The sequence below is a fragment of the Oryctolagus cuniculus genome, chromosome 20, assembly GCF_051225735.1.
Source record: "Oryctolagus cuniculus isolate XC-2025 breed Fujian yellow rabbit chromosome 20, ASM5122573v1, whole genome shotgun sequence".
NCBI lineage: Eukaryota > Metazoa > Chordata > Mammalia > Lagomorpha > Leporidae > Oryctolagus > Oryctolagus cuniculus.
The window spans coordinates 26,982,641-27,008,811 of NC_142886.1; the positions used below are offsets into that span (position 1 = coordinate 26,982,641).

At 54.2% G+C, this 26,171-nt stretch overlaps 1 long non-coding RNA gene across 2 annotated transcripts; it reads right to left on the minus strand.

Annotated features, from left to right (window-relative positions):
* Positions 1–2,748: 2,748 nt before the first annotated feature.
* On the minus strand, positions 2,749–25,958 carry LOC149120116 (uncharacterized). 2 transcript variants are annotated; one of them, XR_016226627.1, is made up of 3 exons: positions 12,048–12,385; positions 10,671–10,774; positions 2,749–3,405 (listed from the first exon to the last, which is right to left on the minus strand). It is a non-coding gene; the product is annotated as an uncharacterized LOC149120116 (long non-coding RNA). The 2 variants fall into 2 exon arrangements; XR_016226626.1 differs by lacking the exon at positions 12,048–12,385 and adding an exon at positions 25,813–25,958 and having other exon boundaries at positions 2,752–3,405.
* Between the last annotated feature and the right edge of the window lie 213 nt (positions 25,959–26,171).

The window sequence follows — 26,171 nt, forward strand, 5'->3', positions numbered from 1 at the left end:
GCTGTGTAAGAGAAGCCTTGAGCCTGGCCTGGCCCCAGCCATTGTCCCTGCTCAGCCTGGCTGGGCGAGGAGCTGACCTCGACACTGTGGGCTCCTCAGCTGTGGGCTGGACTTCCGTTGACTGCAGAGCCAGCCAATGGGAAGTACTGACAGTCTGAATGATAGCTGTGTCCCCTATGAAAGCAGCTAACACAGACAGGCTTACACAGAAATGAGACGTGCGATGTGGCATCCTGTCAACTGGTCAACCAGTCTCACGCACTCGGTAAGTAGCTTGGTACCACCCTTTGCTGTCTGCTGCCTTCACCTGCACTGCGCTGCCAGTCCCTGACTGCTCTCCCGCTCTCCAGTCTTGCCCCGTCTCAGCAATTTTTTTTCATACAATGGCCAATAAGTAGCCTCCAAGATGCACCCCCGACTCCTGATGGTTTCTTGCTGCTCACAGGATGAGGCCCACCTGGTCTCTGCCTACCTCTTCAGTACCTGTTACCAATGTCATTCTATACCCTACGTGCTGGCCATGTTTTCTTCTTCCCAGAAAGCATCTTGCCTCTGGGCCTTTGCACATGCTGTTCCCTGTGCTTGGAATGCCCTTTTTTCTGCGCCCTCAGGACCCAATCAAGCATCACCTCCTTCAAGAAGCCAACCCAGATTTTTTTAGTCTGGGTCTTGTTTTGTGTACTTTTTTTTTTGCTCTTCCACACAAATCCTTAAGGTCTTTGGGGGCAAGGACCATGGCTTATTCATCTTTGTACACCCAGAACCAATCTGAGTGACGGATTGAGAAATGTTTGATAACTGAGTAACTGATGGCCACTGGCTGGGAACAGTCTAGGACTTGAGACTACAGTCCTCTTAGCATCATCAGTGTTGCTTACTAAAGGGTCCTACTGTTCCGCCTGCTGGGCCCGTAGCAGGGCTGCGTCCCTGGCTCCCTTGCGGGCTTAGGGGCCATGCTATCTCTGGCTGGTGATGAGTGGATGGACAAAGGGCCATTTCATCACCTGAGCTCCCTTTGCCTCGGCCTTGACAGCCTGCATTGGTCCGGTCAGCAGCTGCCCACTCACTGAGGTCCTGGGGTGGCTACAACACCGAGCAGAGCCCCCAGCTCACCTGTGGGTTGCACGTAGGCTACATGAGCGATGCGCCTTCTTTAGAGCAAACCTTAGAAAACGAACAGCGTGAAGGGCACACAAAAGGAAGAAAGGGAAGGAGGAGGGAGCTGGAGGGAGGGAGGGAGGGAGGGAAGTACGGTCATCTTCTTAGAATTACACCTATGAAATATAGAACTCTGTTCTGTTTATATTCATAAAAACAGGCAAATACAACACAGCGCAGGTTGTCCTAGTTGATACAGCCATCTAGCCCCAGGGCTCCAAGAACCTAATCTCAGCTACATTCTCGCTTCCTCTGGTCCTTCCACCACTCATGGTGACCCCAAGTTGAAGCCCCCTCTCACCCGGAGAAAGGGAGGGAGGCGCCAGGAGGACCATCACAGCAGTAACCCAGAGTCCAGCTCAGTAGCCACCAGGTGGACTTGACCTCAAGAACGGAGAAGTCCCGGGAAGCTCACAGCAGGAAGGTGGTTTTCCTACAGGCCCCCTCACAGCTGCCCGTCTAGGGCCCTGAAGCCCACAGGGCCCTCCTGCCTATACCTGCCCTCTCCTTTGTACCTTGCCCCTTTCCCCATTCTGACTCCTCTGTGTGCTGAGATGCCCTGCACAGGTGGGCACCACTCCACACGTGGGGAGTGGTTACACCTCACACAGTGTCACACCTGTGCCACCTGCCAGCTCGGCAAGGGTCCCTCCACTGGTTCACAGTTCACACAGCCCACCCCTCGCTAGTCCCCACCCTCAGCTGCCGAGGGGCATCTGCAGGGCTCCCAGATGCTGATCTGACGAAACACACAGATGAGGAGGTTTGCTTGGACACCAGCTGGCCCAGCCTGCCTCTGGGTCCTGGGTTCCTGATGTGGGGTGCCCATGCTTCCCCTTTAGGGGGTATATCCACCACGTACGACGATACACACCGGGTTTTCCTCTCACCATTACTCTTCATTAAGCCTAATTAGAATACCACTGAATGCTCATATTATTCTAATGCACCATGTAATGATTAAGAAGAATGGTTGGCGCCGCAGCTCAATAGGCTAATCCTCTGCCTGTGGCACTAGCACCCCAGGTTCTAGTCCCGGTCCGGGCCCTGGATTCTGTCCCAGTTGCCCCTCTTCCAGGCCAGCTCTCTGCTGTGGCCAGGCAGTGCAGTGGAGGATGGCCCAAGTGCTTGGGCCCTGCACCCCATGGGAGACCAGGAGAAGCACCTGGCTCCTGGCTTCGGATCAGCGCGATGCACTGGCCACGGCAGCCACTGGGGGGGGGGGGGGAGGTGAACCAATGGAAAAGGAAGACCTTTCTCTCTGTCTCTCTCTCTCACTGTCCACTCTGCCTGTCAAAAAAAAAAAAAAAAGAAGAAGAATGGTGACTTCCACTTCTCTTTCTCTCCCTCTTCCTCCGTGTTTCCCCTCCCACTGAAAAGCGACGTGTTTGCTCCTTTGAGCTGTGTCTTGCTCCATCTGCCTCTCTGCTGGGCACGGGGAAGACCCGTGTTGAGTAATGCCCCTTGTGGTTGAACCACTGTGTCCCTTTTGTCACTGGATTCCCAGTGCCAGTCACAGAACACTGGCCCAGGTGTTGCCCAGGGGGCCTGGGGACAGGGCGGACAGAAGCGGAGTGGCCTTTATGTGGTGCACGTGTGGCGGGCGCTCTCCTGCTCGTTTGCTCAGTGAGTGTTCATGGCAGGTCTGCAGGGCAAATGATACTAGAACCATCATCTCCATTGCACAGACCAGGAAATGAAGGTTCTGTTGATCCTTGTTGCTTGAGGTAACGAGAAAAAACTTTCACTGGAAAGCATGCCATACAGCTAAGGGTGATTTATGTGAGAGACAGCACTGGGGAGGCTCAGTGACGCCCAAGGAGACACCGGCAGCCTCCAAGGACCTGACTGATTCCGCCCTCTGAGAGCTGTGTGCATGGTGAGGGTGCTCCTCCCCTCCTCCGCTTCTCTTCCTTTCCTGCCTCCTTGGTTTGCACATGACCAACATGGTACCAGCCCCAACTTGAACTTCTCAGTTCCAGCACCTACCACCAATAAGCTCAGGTTCAAGGCTTCACTGGCCCCTGCCCCAAAATTCCCAAAGAGGAATCTGCTGTCTTCTTCCCAGGCTTGGCCACCAATTTTTAATCCAGTGGCTCAGGCAAAGGATTGAGCTGCACATCGCATCCTCGATCCATTCAGGGGATGGGGAGGACGGTGCTATGGTCTGGACGTGGCTTGCTCCTCCAAGGTCCGTGCATTGGCAGCGTGGTGGCCTCTGTGGTGATGCTGAGAGGTGGGTGGGACCTGCAAGAGACAGGACCGAGTGGGAGGTGCTTAGACCACTGGGGGTGCTGCCCTTGGGAATAAGCCAATATAGTTTTAAGGGGATGCTGAGTTTGTCCTCACCAGCATTTGGGTTTGCCACCAACTTTTAGTTTAGCATTTCTGACAGGTGTATAAGGACATCTCATTGAGGTTCTAATTTGCATTTCTCTGATATTAATGGTTTCGAATGTCTTTGCTTGAGCTCCTTTGCTATTCCTATTTCTTCACTGGTGAAAATGTCCTCATGTCTTTTGCCCATTTGCAGACTGAGTTGAGTTGCAAGTGGTCTTTCTCTATTGCAGACGGTGGCCCTTGGTCAAGCGTGTGCTTCGGGAATATTGTCTCACGGTCTGTGCCTGTCTCTGCATGCTCTTAAATGAGTCTTTACAGAGCGAAGTTTTGATTTTGTCAAAGTTGATTACTTTCCTCTGTTGTCAAGACTAAGAATCCTTCCCCCAGCCCTGGACCCTGGACTTCTCCTGAACAGATTCATAGTTTTACAGTTGACACGCAAGTCCTCGGGCCACTTTGAGTTTGTTGTTGTTTAAGCTGTGAGACTTGAGCTGAGACTTAGGTTGAACTAATTTTCCTCCCTCCCTCCCTCCTTCCCTCCCTCCCTCCCTTCCTCCCTCCCTTCCTCCTTCCCTTTCCTTCCTTCCTTCCCACTCTTCCTCCCTCCCTCTCCCACTCCCTTCCTTCTCCCCTCCCCCCTCCCTCTTTCCCTCCCCCCTTCCCACTCCCTCCCTCAGACTCTCCCTCCCCCTCTCTTTCCTTCCTTCTTTGCTTTTTCATCTGTAGAAGTCCAATTGCTTCGGCTGTATTTGTTGAAAATGCCATTTTAAATCCTGACTTGTTTTGCATCTTTGTAAAAAAAAATCAACTGGGCATGATAGAAGTCTGTTACTGGGTTCTCTATTCTGTTGCATTGATCTATGTGTTTTCCTTCTGCCAATTGCATGCAGTTTTTTTTTTAAACATTTATTTATTTATTTGACAGGCAGAATTGGAGAGAGAGAGGGAGAGACAGAGAGAAAGAGAGACCTTCTATCTGCTGTTTACTCCCCAGATGGCTGCAGAAGCCGGAAGCCACATGGGTGGAGGGACCCAAGTCCTACAACACCAGCTACACTGCAACACCAGTCCCAAGTCTTTCTCTTTCTTAGCTGACGCTTTAGTTTTAAAAATTTTTGTTTATTTGAAAGACAGAGTGATAGAGAGAGGAGAGGGAGAGAGGGGGAATGGAGAGAGAGGGAGAAAGAGAGGTTCCACTTCCTGGATGGTTCACTTGGTGAATGTCCACAGCAGCCAAGGCTAGGCCTGGAGGCTGGAACCCCATCCAGGTCTCCCACGTGGCTGGCAGGAACTCAAGTGCTTGTGCCATCGCCTGCTGCCTCCCAGGGTGTGCATGAGCAGGAAGCAGGATTGGAAGTGGAGTGGCTGGGACTTGAACCAAGCACTCTGACTTGGCACGTGGGCACCCCACGCAGCGGCTTAGCCCGCTGCACCACAACAGCTGCCCCTGATACTTTCCATTTTTATTCACTGGTTTCAAGAGTGTCTCTTGCTGTTGCAGCATTTTTATGAAGCTTTTTAAACATCTTTGTCAGCTGATTCTAATGCCTCTGTCATCGTGGTGTTGGCACCTATTGATTTTCCTTTCTGTCCAGTTTGAGATCTTTCTGTATCTTGGTATAATGACTTTTTAGTGAAACCTGGACATTAGGATATTCTAGATCTTATTTAAGTCTTCTCTCCTAGTTTCTGACAGCTGGGGTGCTGGTAAAGACAATACATCCGCTGACTTCCGGCAGGGGCGTGGCCTCTGGCTCCCAGCAGGAGTCCACGGATACCTGCCTGGGCAGAGGGGAAGTGGGCCCCCCCTTACTGCCCCCTTGTGGCCTCCACTCACCCTGAGCTGGTGTGGACAAAAGCGCAGGTGCCTTGGTGCCTTCCTCTGGCACCACCCTGGCAGGGAGACGCTGGTGCCTGGTTACACCTGGGCAAGGGTGGAGGTCCAGACTCCTGCTGGCCCGTGGCAGCTGGTGGTAGGGGTGTGGGCTCAGTTTTCGTCGGTAGGGTTTGGCTGAAGTAGAGTAGTCTTTTTTTTTTTTTTTTTTGACAGGCAGAGTGGACAGTGAGAGAGAAAGACAGAGAGAAAGGTCTTCCTTTTTGCCATTGGTTCACCCTCCAATGGCCGCTGCAGCTGCGGCCGGCACACCGTGCTGATCCGATGGCAGGAGCCAGGTACTTATCCTGGTCTCCCATGGGGTGCAGGGCCCAAGCACTGGGGCCATCCTCCACTGCACTCCCGGGCCATAGCAGAGAGCTGGCCTGGAAGAGGGGCAACCGGGACAGAATCCGGCGCCCGACCGGGACTAGAACCCGGGGTGCAGGGCCTAGTGAGCCGCGGCGCCGGCCCAGTAGAGCAGTCTTAATCTAGGGGTTTCCTTTCTTACAGGTTCACGCTCCGCTGAGTCTTTGGCTAGCGGGAGCAGGTTTCTGTTTGGAGTTTTCAACACCTGCACCCCTGGGTACTTCCAGGTGGCCAGCTTCTTCCATCTCCAGTTCGGGGACTGTTTAGCAAAAGGAAAACCCCGAGAACTCTCCACCAAGGCCTCCCTCGGGTCCTGACACTCCTAGCTGGTGCGCCCTCCCCTCTCCTCCTTCCAAAGTCTTTTTATGATTGTGTTCTCTTAGGGCCTCCTTTCTCATTATACTTAAAGGAAGACGTCGAGAAAAATATGTCTACTCCAATGTCCCCAAAGTGAAGTCCCTTGACACAGCTTTTATAATTAGAAAAGCGTAGGACTGTGTGTGGTTGTAGTTGTGTGTGTGTGTGTGTGTGTGTAGGATCACACACAGGCTCACTGCCAGCCCTTGGGTTAGGTGCCAGGCATCACGTGTACTGATGCTGCAAAGCCGGCACAGACCAAGGCTCCCCTCCAGCCTCCAGGAGCTCACCATGGAGAGTACACGGGGAGCATAGGGAAATCAGGGGGATACTGGTTCCACGGGCTGTGGTGGAGACAGACCCAGGTGACATGGCCTGCTCAGGGGCCTCGGGCTGGCTTCCTGGAGGAGGGCATGCTGGAGGTGAGTCCATGGGAGCTCCTGATCCGTCCCCAGGGAGGCCCCTTCTTGCAGGTCAAGAAAGAGACACCAACCACAGTGGCAGAAGCAGGTATGAGCAACGCTCCTTCCACTCCCAGGTGCCCCTGGATCGCCTGGGTGCTTTGTCAAGATTCAGCAGGTCTGGATGAGGGCGCGAGACTGCATTTCCGCAAGCTCTCCGGTGATGCCGACAGCGCTACTGGGTCATGGACTGCACTGAGTAGCAGCACTAGAGTATGGGAGTTGGGGTCAGGGAACTCCCTGGGAAGTCACGTAACTACCCACAGTTTCTGCTTTTAGTCAATGGAGACAGCAGGGTTCCTGCCTCACAGGGCTGCCATGGCGAAACAGGAGCAGTGCCGGGCACACCAGACACACACGGGAGGGTCGGGGGCATCAGGCGCACTTCTCTGCTGGTCTCAGGCCGCTCTGTGGTCCTGAGCCCCCGATCACTGGCTGCACACGGCTGCAGGGGCAGCACGGGCCTGGCCATGGTGCACACGGGGTTAATGCTCCTGTTCTGGCCCAGAGACAAATGTTTTGTGTTGAGGAGTCGCTGCTGGGAAGGCAAGGGAGGGGTGGGAGAAAGCCCCTTTTTTATTATTCTGAGGTGCATTTTAATTTGCACAAGCGACGTTGTGTCTGTGATGGATGACACGGGGGAAAAATTACAGCCCAGGAAGCCCAGCAAAGGGAAAAAAATCAAAGAGATCTAGCAGGGATTAAAAACAGCCCATTGTGATGCTGCATCCCGATCAGGGGCTGGGGGCGGGGTGGCCGTGGAGTTGGGACAGGGAGGCAGGAGCCAGCCTCAGGGGAGACCAGCCTGGCGCCCAAGGCAGTGTCCTCCCTGAAACCTGGCAAGGCTGGGGCGTGGCGGCTGAGGGAAGGTGCCAGGCAGAGCTAGTCCTTGGCCAACCGAGAAGTGATGAGAACTTCTCCCCACCCCCATAGCATCCCTGGATCATCCACAGGCACCAGCAGGAAGCTGGAGTCAGGAGCCGGCAGCAGGTGTAGACCCCAGGCACTCCATGTGGGATACAGGATTCTATCTGGCATCCTAACCCCTCCGGCTCATGCCTGCCCCTGGGAACTTTCCTGCAGAAACTCTGGGCTCTCTCCCCCCATTTCAGACGAAGCCCTCGGGAATACCGGACTTCCTCCTTCCTGGGGATGCTGGACGCCCTCGCAAACCTTGTGAGGCCAGAACCCGAGCAGCCGGAGTCGGGGTTCTCAGCCAGGCAGCTCATTTCCTGACGGCCCATGAACAAATCGCTAAGGAGCGGCTGGCGGCTGGCTCGGGGGTTCCAGCTGTGCACTTTTCTCTGTGGCTACTTCTAAGCAGCAGTCAGAGCAGGTGTTTTGGAACTAGATGCACAGAACAGGGCTTCACACCTGACTTTCTACTTAATTCGAGGGTACTTCAAAAAATTCATAGAAAAGTGAAACGAAAAGATACGTTGATTTTAGTGCCCCCAAACTGAAATCCACATAGAGTTTTCTCAAATATATACATTTATTTATTTATTTATTTATTTATTTTTATATTTGACAGGCAGAGTGGACAGTGAGAGAGAGAGAGACAGAGAGAAAGGTCTTCCTTTGCCGTTGGTTCACCCTCCAATGGCCGCCGCAGCCGGCGCGCTGCGGCCGGCGCATCACGCTGATCCGAAGCCAGGAGGCAGGTACTTATCCTGGTCTCCCATGGGGTGCAGGGCCCAAGCACCTGGGCCATCCTCCACTGCACTCCCTGGCCACAGCAGAGAGCTGGCCTGGAAGAGGGGCAACCGGGACAGAATCCGGTGCCCCAACCGGGACTAGAACCTGGTGTGTCAGCACCACAGGCGGAGGATTAGCCTATTGAGCCACAGCGCCAGCCACAAATATATACATTTTTATGAACTTTTTGAGTGCATGGATTTCAAAATTTTTTGCACCAAAATAAACTTTATCTTTTTTTTTTTTTTTAAGATTTATTTCTTTATTTGAGAGGCAGAGAGAGAGAGGTCTTCCATCTGCTGGTTAACTCCCAAAATGCCTGCAATGGCTGGAGATGCTCCAATCTGAAGCCAGGAGCCAGGAGCTTCTTCCGGGTCTCCCACATGGGTGCAGGGGCCAAAGGACCTGGGCCATCTTCCACTGCTTTCTCAGGCCATAGCAGAGAGCTGGATCAGAAGTGGAGCAGCTGGGCTTTGAACCAGCACCCATATGATTTTACCCGCTACGCCACAGGTGCCAGCCCCTAAACTTTATCTTTTAATTCCATTTAAAAAAATTTTTTTTGACAGGTAGAGTTATAGACAGTGAGAGAGACAGAGAGAAAGGTCTATCTTCTGTTGGTTCACTCCCCAAATGGCCTCCATGGCCACGTGCTGCGCCAATCCAAAGCCAGGAGCCAGGTGCTTCTTCCTGGTCTCCCATGCGGGTGCAGGGGCCCAAGCACTTGGGCCATCCTCCACTGCACTCCCGGGCCACAGCAGAGAGCTGGCCTGGAAGAGGGGCAACCGGGACAGAATCTGGCGCCCCGACCGGGACTAGAACCCGGTGTGCTGGCACCGCAAGGCGGAGGATTAGCCTATTGAGCCACGGCACCAGCCTTATTTATTTATTTGAAAGGCAGAGTTGCAGAGAGAGAGAGAGAGAGAGAGAGAGAGATATTCTACCCACTGCTCCACTCCCCAAATGGTCACATCGGAGAGGGCTAGGCCAGGCTGAAGCCAGGGGGCGGGAACTCACCTGAGTCTCCCTCATGGGTGGCAGGGAGGGGCCCAAGACCTCGGTCGTCCTCTGCTGTCTTCCCAGCACAATAACAGGGAGCTGGCCATGAAGCCGAGCGGCCGGGACTCAAATTGGTGCTCCGACCTGGGATGCCAGTGGCATTGCGAGCTGTGGTGTAATCCGGGCACCACAATGCCAGCCCCCAGTCTCTCCACATGACGGTATGCCACAGCCTGGCATCTCTTGGCCACGGCCAGGCAGGGAAGCAGTCGTAACATTCGCGGTCACAGTTCCTCAAATGTGCGTGGCATGGAATAAAAGCCATGGAGAAATCCTCAGGAGCCCTCACATGACAGACGTCTCCTGTGCAAACAGCAGCTTTCTTAGGGGGCCTGGCACCCTTCACACCCCCCTCACCCACTCACTCCTTGACTGTGCAGTGGCTAAGAACGACAGAAGACTCGCTGTGCCGGGCCCTGTGTTAAGCAACGCATGTGTTCATTTACTTCATAGTGAAAGCAATCCACAAAGTAGGTACTATTATTAGCTACTTTTCCCAGATGGAGAATCAAAGGCACAAGAGAGGTTAAGAGTCTTGGCCAAGAGGCTGGCATTTGGCACGGCAGTTAAAAGGTCATTTGGGGAAGCAGAGGGCTGCGTTGTGATGTAGCAGGTAAAGCCACGGCCTGCAAAGCTGGCATCCCATAAGGGCACCAGTTCTAGGACCAGCTGCTCCACTCAGATCCAGCTCCCTGCTATTGTGTCTGGGAAAGCAGCAGAAGATGGCCCAAGTCCCTGGGCCCCTGCACCTACATGGGAGATCTGGAAGAAGCTCCTGGCTTTGGCCTGGCCCAGCCCTGGCTGTTGCAGCCACCTGGGGGAGTGAACCAGCAGATGGAGAGCTCTCTCTCTGTAGCTCCTCCTTTCAAATAAATGGAATAAATCTTTTAAAAAGAAAAAAAAAATGGTCTCTTGGACACTCACATCCCATATCTGAGTCCCCGAGTTTGTGTCCCGGCTCCCTTTCAGTCCAGCCTCCTCCAGTCTCCAGCTAGTGTGCGCTCTGGGAAGCAGCAGTGATGGCTCGAGTCCTTGGGCCCCTGTACTCACGTGGGCACCTGGATGGAGCTCCTGGCTCCTGGCTGCAACCTGGCCCAGCCCTGGTTGTTGTGGACATCTAGGGAGTGAACCAGCAGATGGAAGATTCATCTCTCTCTCTTTCAAATAACATAAATACACACACAAGTGCACCTGGGGACCAGATGTCTGACCCCTGGGGTCAGCAGGGCCTTGGGAGGCCCCAGGCAACCTCTGTGGCTGCTCTGCTCTGAGCTCCGCCCCTGTCTCCACGAGGCCTTCTCCTCGGTGTCAGCTTCAGGACTCACCCAGCCAAGCCAGGATGACCTCATCCTTACCTTAACAGCATTGCCAAGACTCTCTTCTCAATGAGACCACGTCACAGATTCCAAGGTATGGGGGTCTCTTTCTTGGGGTCACCATCCAGCTCACTACAGGCATTCTGCAATTTGTCCAAAATATTTATTTATTTATTTATTTATTTATTTATTTATTTGAGAAGCAGTTACAGAGAGGGAGTGACACACAGAGAGGTCTTCTATCCACTGGTTCATTCTCCAAATGGCTGCAATGGCTGGAGCTGAGCCAATCCAAAGCCAGGAGCCAGGAACCAGGAGCCAGAAGCCAGGAGCCAGGAGCCAGGAGCCAGGAGCCAGGAGCCAGGAGCTTCTTTGGGGTCTCCCATGCAGGTGCAGGGGCCCAAGGACTTGGGCCAACTTTTACTGTGTTCCCAGGCTATAGCAGAGAGCTGGACTGGAAGAGGAGCAGCCGGTCCTAGAACTGGCGCCCATATAGGATGCCAGCACTGCAGGTGGAGACTTAGCCCACTATGCCACAGTGCCAGCCCTTCATTCTGCAATTTTTAAACAAGATTTATTTGAAAGTCAAAGAGAGAGAGAGAGAGAGAGAGAGAATGTTCCATCCATGGCTCACTCTCCAGATGGCCACAATGGCCAGGGCTGGGCTAGATTGAAGCCAGGAGCCAGGAGCTTCATCCAGGTCCCCTACTTGTATGGGAGGGGTCCAAGTACTTGGGCCATCTTCTGCTGCTTTTCCCAGGCCATTAGCAGGGAGCTTGATTGAAAGTGGAGCAGCCAGGACTCGAACCGCTGCCCATGGGAGACCCTGGCATTGCAGGTGGTAGCTTTACCTGCTATGCCACAACGCCGGCCTCCTCACTACAAGCGTTTTGCAGTTTTGAGGAAGGTCAGCCCGAGGACAACACTAACCAAGTGGGAGAGGGCAAAGCACAAAATTGGCAAAGAAATGCAGCCGGAGCCCTTGATCACTCGGTACCTGAAGCTAACCCTTCCTGTCTAATTCCTAGGTGGGAATTGGTTGCTGAGCAGGTTTCCTTTGCACTCCCCTCCAGCTCTGCCTCCCTGAGCAGCTCCTGGGGAGCTCTCTGGGCGCTTACCTGGACTCAGATTTCTCCTGCCAGGTCAATCTTGAATGTTCAGGTTCGGGCACCCTCAGGTGTGGCACACGCCAATTTCTGGTGGTAATTCTGTCCTTTGCATGTCTGCGTTCCCCCGCCTCCCTGGCTAAGTAACACACCTGGGCTTAGCGGGCAGCCTGGACCCTCGCCTTCACGGGCTGACCTCCCGCCTGCCGGCCTCCTGCCCCTTCACTGGGCTGTCAATCATCACACCTGCGTCGCAGCCCCACCCCCACCCCTCCCGGGACAACCCCTGTCCACGCCCAGTCAAACTCACTTCGCCCGACCGATCTCACGGGACACGGAAGCCAAGGCTTTTTTTAAGATCAAAAAGCACTAAATCTTCAGTGGAGCGTCTTCGCATGGCCTCGCGGTGAGTTAGGATCGGCAGGCTCTCTGGTTTCCCGGCATGACTTGTGCGTAAACCTGCCAGCGCAGTTTATGGCTCCGTTCTCCGTCGCCCTCCAGCTGCTTACTGGATTTTCTACTCATAACATTTATCGTAAATTTTTCATCATAAAACGTGCTCCATGGCTTTGCCTACTTACGGCTTTGCGGGGCGGGGGACGGCGCGGGGGTGGCTGGAATCGGCTGTCTCCCTGTTTTCCCTCCGGCCGTTCACCCTGGGGGTTTGAGAGCGGGTGTCAGGAGTTCCTCAAGTTCATTAGCTAATTCTGCCCAGACCTTTCTGTTTGCAGTCCCGGGACCGCTTGATTTATGCATCTCCCCGGCATTTAATTTTTCTAAGTGACCCTTTACCTGTTTTTTATTATGACTTACTAATTGCACCCATTTCCGAACTTTATTTTTCTTATTAAAGACAGGTTTTAATAGGTAGTTCATTTCTCAGCCACTTAAAGGCCCTGATTAATTCCACCAGGCTCCTAGTCGTGCAGCAATGAATCGCCTTTCTGGCTAATATGTCTTCGTCCCTGACCCGAGGGGCCTGGATTCTGTCCTGGGAGGCGGGGCCCGCGCCTGGTTAAAGGCCTGGGCTCCCGTGCAAAACCCTGCTGCCACCTCTTCCTGTTGTGTGACGTCACTTTAAACCGCCCCTGCCTTCGCTTCCTCGCTGACAGAGGGAGGGTAACAGGACTGACCTGAGACCTCGCGGTGCGCACGCGCCGCGACTGTGCTCTCCAGAGGCGGCCCTGGCACAGCGCCAGGGCCCAGGACGCGTGGCCTGTGCTTCCCGTGGGGACAGCCTCTTTGCCCACCCAACTGGTCTCATGTCATTCATTAATTCGTTTTTTTTTTTTTTAATTTTTAAAAAATACTTGTTTGAAAGATAGAGTTACACAGAGAGGAGAGAGGCAGAGAGGCAGAGAGAGAGAGAGAGAGAGAGGCCTTCCATCTATTGGTTCACTCCCCAGTTGATTGCAATGCCCAGAGCTGTGCTGAGCCGAAGCCAGGAGCCAGGAGCTTCTTCCGGGTCTCCCACATGGATGCAGGGGCCCAAGGACTTGGGCCATCTTCTATTGCTGTCCCAGACCACAGCAGAGAGCTGGATGGGAAGTGGAGCAGCTGGGACTCGAACTGGCGCCCATATGGGATGCTGGCACTTCAGGCCAGGGTGTTAACCTGCTGCGCCACAGCGCTGGCCCTAATTTCTTTTTCTAAAAAAAGATTTATTTTATTTATTTGAAAGGCAAAGTTGCAGAACGAGAGGGAGAGACAGATCTTCCATCTGCTGGTTCACTCCCCAAATGGCCACAATGGCTAGAGCTGGACCATGCGGAAGTCAGGAGCCTGGAACTCCAACTGAGTCTTATGTGAGTGGCAGGGGCCCAAGCACTTGGACCATCCTTCGCTGCTTTCCCAGGTGCATTAACAGGGAGCTGGATAGGAAGTGGAGCAGCTGGGACTTGAACCTGTGCTCTGATAGGGGATCCGGCATCGCAAGCAGCGGCTTAGCCCACGGATTCAGCCAGCCCACATCACTTCGCAGCCTTTTGGCTGAGATCAAGTGAACCCAGTTCACTGATTTCCGAGCGACTTTACTGTCGATGGCATCAGCCAGGTGGAAGGGAGGATGTTCACAGAGCTGCCTACTGTTTTCTGGCCCTGCCACTCGGCTCGCTCGCTCATCGAGGCGCACAGCTGCCTGTCGTTCCTGACGAGGAGAAAGCAGCACGAGGCCGGGTCCAGGCGAAGGACAGGGACTTGGTGGAAAGGATGACTGATTCTTGGGAGGCGCTGGAGAGAGCCGCGGCTGGGCGTTAAGGCACAGGACCAATGGGAAGAAAGGGCACTGCAGGGTTGGGGACCGGCCTGAGCAAAGGTGTGGAGGTGCGAGGTGGGGCATTCAGGGGCCCCGGCAGCCTGGTGTGGCTGGAGCAGAGCGCTTGGCAGAGCCAGGGACAGGGCTGGGAGAACAACTGGGCTTGGACTGTTGAGGAGCGTCACGTTGTAGTTTGAGCCTCACTCTGGAGGGCAGCGGTCCTCAGTGTGACCCCTACACCAGCAGCAGCAGCAGCAGCTCCGGGAGGAGCTTGTTTGAATTCAAATGCAAACCCCCAGGCCCCACCCCCCTCCTCCTAACCTGGGGTCCCGTAGCTGTGCTTTGAGGGGCTCTCTGGGGAATTCTGCTGCACGCAGTTGTGGCTGAGGCTGAGCTGTTAGGGCTGGCAATTCACACAAACCACTGAGAATGCACCATCCCCGTCCGTGTTAGCTGTGACGTTTCTCTGCACGTAATAGGAACTCAAATGCAGTTGCTGAACAAATTACGGGCTTGTTTTCCTCTTGTAAGAAGAGTCCAGGGAAGTACTGTGGGACTGGTGCAACTCCCCAAGGGAATCCCTCCCTTAGCATCTGTCATCCTCATGGTTGTAAGGTGGCTGCTGCATCTCCAGGTTTCTCAGCCATGTTCCAGGAAGAATGAGGGAGTCAAGAGAGAAAAGCTTGTGCCAGTTGACTTCCCATTGCCTGGTGCTGAAAGTCTGCCTGGACAGCAGAAGTCTCCCCGGCAGCCCCATCCTCTGCTGATCTCTCGTTACTTGGAAGTGGGTCACGTGGTCCCGGTAGCTGGATAGGAGCTTTGGAAGGCAGGTGTTTTCCAGGGAACACGGTGCCATCCAAAATAGAATCAGGGCTCAGTTAGTTGGGAAGCAATGGAGAATTGGTACTAGGGGGGACAGCAGTGTCTGTCCCTCCCCATTCCAAGGGTGCTGCAGGAAGCTACCTCTGGGGGACAGGAAGCTGGAGGGAGGAGGCTTGGTCGGGTGCTGCAAATGAAGCTCCAGGGCAGGCCCGCGGCCGCGCACTTCTGCCCCTCGCTCAGACGCCTCGCTTCCCTTATCCAAGTGCCTGGGTCCAGGGCCTGACGCGCAGCTGCCTGGGGACGTGGATCCTGTGAGGCAGGAGGTGACAGGGCAAGCAGTCGGGTTCCTGCCACCGTGCGGGAGACTTGGGCTGAGTTCCCGGCTCCTGGCTTTGGCCTGACTCAGCCCTGGAGGGCATCTGGGGGATGGACTAGAAGGTAAGAATGCTCGCTTGCACTTGCTTTGGCTCTTCCTCTCAGATAGACAGATAAACACAAATTAAACAATTAAGCTCTAAAGGCAGACGGCCTGAATTTGAATCTCGGCCCTACTCAGCTATGAAATCCTGAGCAAATGAATTACTTCTTGAAACCTCAGTCTCCACATCTACAAAATGTAAACAGCCACGAGGACTACCCCATAGCCAGTGGGTGCGCACATACGAAGCCCACCGCAGAGCCAGGCTGGCGGAGAACACGTAACACTTCTGCAGACAGACACCTCCGAAGCCCACGGAAGTAGGGAATTCAGCTTACACTGCTGCAAAAATGTCCTGGAACTCCACACACAGGTTTTCTCAGAACACGCATTTTCCATGATACCAGCACGATCCTACTGGAGGCTACCAAACCCAGCAGCCAAGAGTCGCTGCGGGCATGAATCTGGACATCAGCTATGTGTACGGAAAACAGGGGGCGACGGCTTTTAGAAGCGAGGGGCGCCCAGTGTCCCCCCACCTCCGAGTCTTCATTCCAGCTCTTCCCAGGGACACGGCTCTGAGCCCAAGCGGCCCCTCAGGGCTCAGCCTCCTGGACGCCCCACTTCTGGGTGCTCCTGGAACTGCAGGTCCTCTGAGGCCTTCCTGCTCGTTTTAACCTGACTTCCCATCTCCTGGGAGGAACGAGTCCCCAGAGTCCCCTGGGACCTGCAGCCTGCACCCGTGCCCGGCCGTATTTACACCTGCCACTTTCAAGATGATTCACACCAACTCCCATACATTCTAATGACTCAGCGGGCAATCTGCATCCACTTGCTATGACCCAGTTATGCCAGGATGTTGGGGAAACCACCAGGTCCCAGCCCGACACAGAAAAGGCAGAGAAACTTCCTGGTGTGGGTGAAGTTTGAGCAGGATCTGTACATGTGCACGAATGGAGGGAAAGAAATGGAAGGAAGTGGTAGCTGGAGAGGAAAGGGGTCTCGGGCGGAAGAGACCTGAAGCAAGGACAGAGGGCTGGGCTGAGAGCCCCAAGGAGCTGCAGGCTGAAGTGTGTCCACTGTTGCTGACGCGGGGAGACGGGCAGGAGGGGCAGGCCTTGTGAGCCGTGCGACAGGTCTGGGGTCACACCATCGCTAACATTTCAGATGGTCAGCCAGGCTTGTCACACGGCATGGAGGAGGCACTGAGTGGTCTGGGAGCCTCGGTCAAGGACACCAAGAACTAGAGCACCAGGTAGGGCAAGACCCTCGGAACTCCTGACACTGGCTCTGCCCAAGGGCGGTCTCACTCACAACCCCACGGCACAGTTAGGTGGCTCCAGCCCCGGCGGGGTCCGTCAGGGGTGTGACTGGATGTGCAGCACTGTTGGCATGGAAGGGTGGATTCCCTCACACAGGCAGCAGTCGCGCCACAGAGAGGAAAAGGCTTTATGTTGGTTTGGAAACCAAACCCTGGGCTCCCGGGGAGAGGAGAAAGAAGGCTGGGGAGAGAAGTGGTGAGCCAGGCCCAGGGTACACCTCACCCTACAGCCAACTGAACAAGCAGACAGCGGCGCACCGGCTCCGTGAAGGCCAACAAGGGCAGGAGCCGTTGGCCTGGGCCCCAAGTCCACTGGACAGTGCTGCGTCCTTTCTTCCTGCCGGGCTGGAGGTGGTGAGGAATCCTGGTTTGGCGGTTGCGGGTCCTGACCCTGTCATGAGCATGTCCTCCTCGTGCTGCAGCTCAGGGCGCAGGGGGACCCTGGCTGCCTTCCCAGGATAACCATCCCCAGGGAGGACCTCCACAGCCCCTCTGCTGGGTCCTCCTCTCCCTGCCACGTTGCACGCTCTCTTCTCTGCGTCTTTCCTGGTCTTGTCCCAGACCCTGACCGTGCCAGTGAGTGAGTCGTGTCTCCAAGGGACCCCTTCCCACCTGAAGTCTCCCCGCCTTCCTGGCTCCCTCTTCATTCCCCGCTCTCCTACTCACACGTCAGCATCCCACTTGCATAGTGTTGCCCATTTCCCTGACCCGGGTCAAAAAGGAGTCCCTGGGGCTGGCACTGTGGCGTAGCAGGTAAGGCCGCTGCCTGCAGTGCCGGCATCCCATATGGGCGCCGGTTCGAGTCCCAGCTGCTCTACTTCCGATCCAGCTCTCTGCTATGGCCTGGGAAAGCAGTAGAAGATAGCTCACATCCTTGGGCCCCTGCAGCCACTTGGGAGACCAGGAAGAAGCTTCTGGCTCCTGGCTTCAGATCAGCCCAGCTCTGGCTGTTTCAGCCAATTGGAGAGTGAACCAGCAGATGGAGGACCTCTCTCTCTTTCTCTCTCTCTCTCTGCCTCTCCTCTCTCTGTGTAACTCTGACTTTCAAGTAAACAAATAAATCCTTAAAAAAAAGACTCAAGGTTCAGGCTTGCTGATTAAGGCCAGAGCAATCCCCTAGAGCTGGGACTCTATTAAAAAATAAAAAAGGAAAGAAAAGATGTATTTATTTATTTATATGAAAGGCAGAGTGACACAAAGAGAGAGAGAGAGAGAGAGAGAGAGAGAGAGAGAGAGAGATCTTCCATTGCCTGGTTCACTCCCCAAATGGCTACAATAGCCAGAGCTGGGCTGGCCAAAGACAGGAGAAAGGAACTCCATCTGGGTCTCCCACCTGGGTGGCAGGAATCCAAGTACTAGAACCATCCTCCACTGCATTCCCAGGCACATTAGCAGGAAGCTGGATTGGAAGCAGAGCAGCTAGGACTTGAACTTGCCTTCCGATATGGGAAGCAAGTGTTGTAAGTGGCGGCTTAATTTGCTGTACCACAACACTGGCCCCTGGACCACACTTTTGAGGACTAATTTCCCCCAAGTCTCACTAACCCATGAAGATGCCCCTTGCACCAGATGTGATGTGTCTCTCGCTACTGTCCTGCCCCTCTGTAATCACAGGCCCCCAGAGCATGCTTTAAAATGTTCATGGAGAATGTAACTAAAAGTTAAAGTAATTAGAATGCCAAAAATTGAAATCCATGTGTAGAGGAGTCTTCAAAAAGTTCGTGAAAAAACTAACATAGATTTTAGAAAATTTCTTGCAGAAAAATAAACGTATCTTTAAATTCCATTTTTCAACCAACTTCTGAAGTAGTCTCCTTCTGGAAGAGATGGCCTTGATGAAATAGGAGACACAGGAGGTTTGGCCCTGGATAAGTGGGTTGATTGTGAAACGCTGGGCAGGGAGCAAAACCGTCACTCCGCAGGAAGGGCGGCGTCCGTTGTTCAGTGCGTCCTGTCAGTAGTAGGAGGCGATTTTTACCCTGGCCCAGCCGCTTCGCTCCCATTAGTGGAGCAGCGGAGGGATGGGGGCCACCTTGGAGAAACCCCTCTCCATCCCTCGGCCATCTAATGGATCAGGGGTTCATGGCCAAGTCGCTGGACATCTCTGAGTTTGTTTCCTCCTCTTAAAAAGTGAGAGGTGTAACAAGACTCTGTTTAGGGGAGAGTGTGGGAACCAGGTTAGCATCTGCAAGTGTGCACCTAGTCAGTGGCAGCCGCTATTATCCCCACGTCATTGTCCTGGCCTCCGCTGCTGTCGGTGCCCCTTGCTTCGTGGTGGTACACCGGGCTCCGGGCTCGTTGCCCGGCTACGAGGCTGCTTTGTATGGGGGAGCCCAGCTGCTGTATCCCTGCTAAATTCTCTGAGGCTCTGACGATCACGTTCAGCCCAAGTTTTACCCAGGAGTCCGGCTCCTCTCGGTTGTCCGGGAAATGCTCCTTTGTTCACTTACTCCAGCTCCTTCAGACCACCCACGAATTCTGTCTCCCCCACTGGCTTCTAAGGTTCCAGAAAGAAACTGCGATTCTTTGCCCTGCCTGACTGGGTACCTACTCAGTCATGTTTGATGGATGGATGTAGAGATCAAAATGAATACGAGTGATCTAAAATCCTTTTTGGCAATGAGTGATTTAAAAATGATAAATTATTAAGTACACGGAAAACATATGAGGACTCCGGGTGCCACTGAGCTCATCGGTGGAGTGCAGTCAATTCCAGTTTAACTAGCACTCGGTGAGCCAGGAAAGAACCTCCTTCCTGCCTTTCTTTCATTGTATTGGGCAGGTCCCTTAACCCGTCTAAGCCTTGTCCTCAGGCATAAAGCGACATTAATAATACGTCACGGGGCTGCCTGTGAGGCCGGAGGACATGACACGTGTGGATGCTCCTGGCACAGGGCCCGTCTGGATGTGCAGCTCACTGTTGGTTCTCTCTCTTGCCTTCCCCCTGCCTTACAAAGACTTAACCGAAACTCTACGGCTTCTGCAGAGCCAGGACCAGACACCCAGGGGGCCACGTTTAGCGAGGTACTCACGAAGGGCAGGGTCAGCCCCTGAGCCTAAGCCGCCTCAGATTTTGCACCCTCGACACTTTGCTTGCAGTACCCTCGTCCCCACGCTGGGTTTCGGCGTGACTTTTTGTACATCCATACCCTCTCCCCACATGCAATTTTGCTTAAATGGTGTCTTAGTTTGTGTTGCTATCACAAAAAACCCCGAGACTGGGTCATTTACAAAGAACGGGAGTCACTGTCTCGCTGTCTGGAGGTTGGGACATCTCCAGTGAAGGCATCGGCAAGCTTATGGTCCTGCTGTGGGTCCACTCTGCACCTGAGGTGGTGTCTGAACGCAGAGCCCTCCGGAGGGGAGGAATACATTGTCCTCGCATGACGGGAGGTGGAAGGGCTCCCCGTCGCAGTCCAGTGACCATCCCAGGGCCAGTGGGACACTGGCTTAGATTCTGCTTTAGAGGCTCTCAAACCCATATGAATCTATAATAGCACATCATCAGAACAATAAGCTGGGCTGACGTTAGACCAGCATGCAAACGCCTGCCGTGGGGTTGGGTCCCATCCCTGTGCAGATGCCACAGGAAGCAAACCATACTCCCCACCCCCGACCTGGACAGAGCCCCGCACCTTTCAAAATCCATCCCTTCCTTAGCTTGTGAGTTCTAACTTTCCATGATCTCCACGAGGTGGGAAGAACGCATAGGGTTCTCCCAATTCAAGCAGCTAGGAAACGGAGAAAGAAGTGATTTTCCTAAAGGCCACCAGGTAAATGAAAGCACAGGCTAGATCCGTGGGTTCTCCAGGTATGGTCAGAGAGACCCCAGGGTGCTCGTCCTGCATCCGAGTCTGGGAGGTGGGGCTGGAATGTGCCTGCTGCCCCGCCCCGGGCTCTCAGGGCACAGAGAGGGCAGCTGAGGTCCAAGCTGCTCTGCACCTCAGCCATCACACCGCACCTCTGTGTGCAGGAGGCGGGGCGCCACGACAGGGCATGTGTGTGACGCTCACCGATCAGGATGACTGCAGCTGCTGTCAGGATCCTTCCATTGGTCCAGCAGCTAAGTATGCATTTTCCTAGGTACGGGGAAAAGTAGACTTAGCACCTCACACACTGAGTTCATGAATTTTGGCCGAGGACTAAGCTAAGATGGTGCAAGGTGAACCAACGTAAAGCTGACTTTAAGAAAACGCAGTGTGCATGTCCCGGAATGTGTGAATGACTGCGTGAGTGAGGTAAGATGGGGGCTCCATGTCTGGGGCAGAAGCTGGGTGAAGCCAGGGCTTCTTGCAATCAAAGGGGTTTCAGAGCCTTGCAGGGGTTCACTCTCTTGCTTCTCCAATGCTGGCAGCAGCCACCGCATGGCGTGATGAAGACTGGTGGTCGCCGTTGTCATGCCGGGAGTCATGGCAGACAGAAGGGGTTGCCCATTCCAGAAGGTTCCAGGAACCTCACACTCAAACTGGCCAGAGCGAGTTCAAGAGGGATGGAGATGTTCCTGGTGCCACTACTGCCCAAGATGGCTCCTCACTTCCCTTCCCGCTGCCAGGTTGGCCCCAGGCTGGGCTGCAGGAAGCACGGCCCCTGTGGTTTGGGTGTGGATTGAGCAACCCCACAAGGGCTCGTGTGCTGGAATCTAAACCCCACGGTGAGGCAGTAGGAGGTGGAAACGTAACCCCCTCTCTTAGGGTGTTTACAGGCAGGGGTTTTTGGAGGGCATTGGCATGGACCTCCCAGGATTGAAGACTTCCAGCTTCCTAAGAAGAAGGAGGCTCATGCATGCACCCTCTGTCCACCCAGGTACTCCCTGTCCATGCATGCACCCTCTGTCCACCCATGCACTCCCGTCCATCATGCACTCCCTGTCCACACATGCACTCCCTGTCCATGCCCTGCACTCCCGTCCACGCATGCACTCCCTGTCCACGCCCTGCACTCCCGTCCACGCATGCATTCCCTGTCTACGCATGCACTCCCTGTTCACACATGCACTCCCTGCCACCCATGCACTCCCGTCCATCATGCACTCCCGTCACGCATGCACTCCCTGTCCACACATGTACTCCCGTCCATCATGCACTCCCTGTCCACGCCCTGCACCGCCTGAGGACTCTGCCAGCCCACAGCCATCACCAGATGCCGCCCCGCAACCTTGAGCTCTCAGAACCAGGAGCCAAAACAAGCCTCTTTTCTTATAAAGTTACCCAGCCTCCGGCATTTCGTTACAGTCAAGCAATGGACTGACACGAAGGTGCAGGCAAGAGATGACGGGACCAGAGAAAGGGAGAAGGAGTGGGGGAATGGAGGGCTGGGGGAAGGGAGAGACTGGAGGAGAAAGACGGAAGAGAAGTGGAGGAGAAACAGCATGTGCAAAATTAAAAGGCAAGGCCCCATCAGATGGCGCCGGGCAGGGAAAGCGTGTTACAGGCAGGAGTAATTGGTAATCGGAGCTGATGTGAAGAAGGGATGATTTATGGGAGCATGCAGACAGGGGTGGAATAATTTTTGGAGCAGAACGGGGAACTTACTGAACGCCTGAAACTCAGCTACTTATCCACTCGCTCTTGTGATGAATTAGCTCTTGTTTAAAGTAACCGCAGCTCCATTTTTCATTCTGATTACTACACTTGATATCTTTCTCTCCCTCTGTTTCCCTCTGACCACTGCCCCTTGCCAGGGTCTGGGTGCAGAGACACTGGGTTTGTAGAGACTGGCCCCTTCCCCTGGGTGTCCCCCCTCCCCACTCCTACCCCCACAGCTACATTAACTCTAAATGGCCAAGTGCAAACCCAGCCACTGAAAGCCTGCCGTGATGAGGCCGATGCAGAATAAGCGGGGAAGACGTTAGCATCCGGGCCGCCGACTTCTGCATCCTGAATGGCTGCGGTGCCTTTGCTGACCTGATGTGCAAGGTCTCTCTCCAGGCCTGTCCACCACTAAGACATAGCGGGGAAAACACTGGGAACCCAGAAACCTCTCTCTCCTGGAGGTGGCATTATCCCTGCTGGAGTCGGCAGCCCCGGTGACAGGGCAGGTCAGGGCAAGCAGCGCTGGACACTGGGCGCCCCTTCTGGCCAATGCTCACGTGCATCTGCCCTCAATTTCTGACATGGAGAAAGGGAGCGACGCCAGGAGCAGGCACAGGTACACCACTATTGTGATCTTTTAATACTTTTTATTTGATTTGGCTTACAAATGCAACTCGCAGAAATCCAAGCTCCCATGTGGTCCAATTTTAACACAAATTTCCATTTAAAACAAGACAAAAAAGTGATTGTAAGGGGATGGGCAGTGCTGTGGCGCAGCATGTTGGCCCGCTGCCTGCGATGCTGGCAGCCCATGTTGGAGCACCAGTTCGAGTCCTGGCTGTTCTGTTTCCGATCCAGCTCTCTGCTAATGTTTCTGGGGAAGCAGTGGAGGGTGGCCCAAGTCCTTGGACCCCTGCCACCCATGTGGGAGACCTAGATGGAGTTCCAGGCTCCTGGCTTTGGCCTGATCCAGCCCTGGCATTTACAGCCATTTGGTGAGTGAACCTGAAGAGTTAAAATTGTATATATACGGGTGTCAAAAGTTAAGCTTAAGCTTACAGGTTTAAATCTTCCTGGTGCAGCTGTGAAAATAAGACAGAGTAAAGTAGCACCTTGACAGTAGGGACTCCATTTTGGAGCACTTGAGACTACATTCTGGGAAAGCAACTCCCCCACCGTGAGACTCTGGTCTGAAACTATGATCTCAAATAGTCGGACAATAGCAGTGCACTACACCACCCTTGGCAATGCACAAAAACCCCCTAGCATGATTGCTCAAGCTTAAAAGTAGAAAGGTTGCACCTGGGTTACCTGGGCTAATAATGAAGATGTGATTTGTCTATGTCTTAAAATCATAATTGCTGATTGTAAGATTTTAGCAACCACTTAGCAACCGTGTATTCTCTCCCCCCTCCCGATTTTGCGGTTTTTGCCTTTATAAACCCTATGCTGTAGTTCCTCACTGCTCCTCTGTCCTTGTCAGAGGGCCCCAACATGTTGGATCAATAAATTTAACCCTTTGCTGGTTGCATGAGAGAAAAAGTCTCTTGGAGTCGTTCCTCGGGCAGTGGGCTTTTTTTTAGACCCTAACAAACCAATGGATGGAAGATTCTCTTTCTCTCTCTCTGTTTCTCCCTCTCTCTGCCTTTCAAACACATAAAAGAAATTTTGAAAAAAATAATAAATAATAATGAAATCAAAAAGTTTGTAGAAAATGAGATTAAAATATACATTTATTTTGTGCAAAAAATTTTTGAAACTCATGCACAGATGTTTCATAGTAGCCGTTTTCCACAAACTTTTTGCAGCCCCCTCCTGAATTTACTTAATGCTCAGAAAAAACTAAGATACTTTTGGCATCTTCCCCCTCCCCAATAATCACCTCCAAACTGAGGAGCCCTTGGACGTGGTCAGGTTGCTACAGCAGCCCGCGCAGGTGGTGCCATGCAGGCTGCCCCTGGCCTCGCCTCCCGTGGGTACCAAGGACGCTCATCGCCTTCTCACTGCCCGGCCTCGCCAGGCACCCCCAGGTCCCCCCCAGCTCTATGTCTTCATTTGCTGCTGGCCCCCTCATGGGTCTCTCTCTGTGGTTCTATCTTGGGCCTGGTGGGACGTGTCCTGCCTTAGCCAGCTCCTGTTTCACAGTCTCCTAGCACTGAGACCCCCTGGCCACCATCTTCCCCAGTTTCCTGGGTGGGGAGGGGGTCTTGCAGGCGCCTCTGCAAACTTCCTACCTCCAGCTGCTCTGTTAGCTTCTGATGCCTGCTGCTATCTCTTTCATTTTTTGAACTTTTATTTATATCTTTGAGAGCAAGAGCTGGCCAGGAGAAGCCAGGGAGCTGTGTTCCTGGGCAGCAGGGTGACACAGCAGAGAAAAGCTCTGGCTTTGGAATTGGGACACTCAGAATCCAGTCCCAGCTCTGCTGCTGATCCTAGAAACAGAGTTTCCCTCTGCGCCTCAGTTTCCTGGAGGACAGAATTGAGACCAGGGACTCATGGTTAAGGTCCTGTCAAGTGGGCGGTCAAGAGCATGTGGTCTGGAGCCAGAGGCAGGGTCAGATCCCTTCTCCGCCCCTCACCGCTGGTCCTGCAGAGCTTCCGCCACCCCCACGGCCTGGGGTTTGGGGAGGAATCAAAGCGAGGCTGCATACAGAGAGCTCAGCAGAGCGCCTGGCTCCCAGAGAATGCTCGGTACATGTTGGCTGCTGGCGTTCCTCTATCTATCACTCTGTCATCGAGCTAATGCTAGAAGGCTTTTCCTGGTTGGCCTTTCAGTTTGACTTACACAACCTCGTAGAGCCGGGTTTGGCTGTCAACAGTGACGGCTCCCGCACCGGGTCCATCAGGTCCATCAGGATCTTCAGGGGAAGGAGCATCACTTTAGACTTGAGCCCCCTCTAGGACACCAACACCCCACCCGGAAGGAGCTGAGTCAGCCCACAGCCGCCTCTGCGGCAGAGCCAGACAGCGGCCAAGTTTCTCCTGCCCCAGGTCCAGATGTCCTCGCTGGGCTTCGGGAAGCATGGCTTGGTGCAGAGTGGACTGGGGCTGGGACGGTTGGCAGAGAAAGGAATTAGGTGACAGGAAAGACAGCAGCCAGGACTGAAGCCAGAAGTGGGAGGTGCTGATCACTCCCACCTAAGTGCAAGGGGACAGGCTGGAGAGGAGGAGGCTGGGGAGAGACGGCCACCAGGGTTGGGTAACATGACTGCAGCCATGCCGGGGCAGAGGCACCTGCAGCCCACCTGCTCTGCGCTCTGGGCCATCTCCCATCTTGAGCAGAACCAGGAAAGAGGAAGTGTGTGCCCTAGAGCAACCTTGTCTCCCTTCCTGCTGGTGGCGGGTTCTGCAAAGCCTGGTCACTAGGTAGAAATCCAGAAAGAGGACAGTCACCCTGCTTCTGCCTCAGCTGTGAGCACACCATGGCTCAGCCCGCCCAGGGACAATGGACACAAGTTTCCTTTTGGCTGGGTTGACACCCAGCCTGGCTGGGGTTTGGACATAGACAGCTTCCCCGAGCTGAGCTAGTTGGCAGCCTCTGTTTCCTAGAATACAGGCACCAGTCACCGGCCTCAGTAACACTCAGCAAGCTTCCACCTGTCCACTGGGAACACAGCATTACCCCACTACAACCACCGTTCATCTACCGCAACAACGTTAAGTGAGCATCTGCTATGCGCCAGCCATGTGGCAGGAGTGAGTTGACTCAGCTCCAGCGCTGGAACTCACCTGTGGGGACAAAAACAGTCCAGAGCCCTTGCTTCTCTCCTCTGGGGCCAGTAGACCCAGGCTGTCAGGCTGTGAACAGCTGGGGAGCAGGAGCAGGGTCTGAAATGTCCATTATTGTCTTCCGAAGCACTTAGCGCCACACCTGAAAGACGGGGCCCTGGGTAAACAATTCTGGAAGGAATGCTGCTTCCAATAAAGATGTGGGTGGTGACCCCCCCCAGCAAGCTCCCAGGACCAAAGAGCCAACACTGGCAGCTATTCTGACTCCGTGCCATTGTCTCCATGCACGCACACACACCAATCTACACCCAGGAGGTTCTATACGGATGCCCAGCCCTGCCAAGGTGACCTGAGGGAGT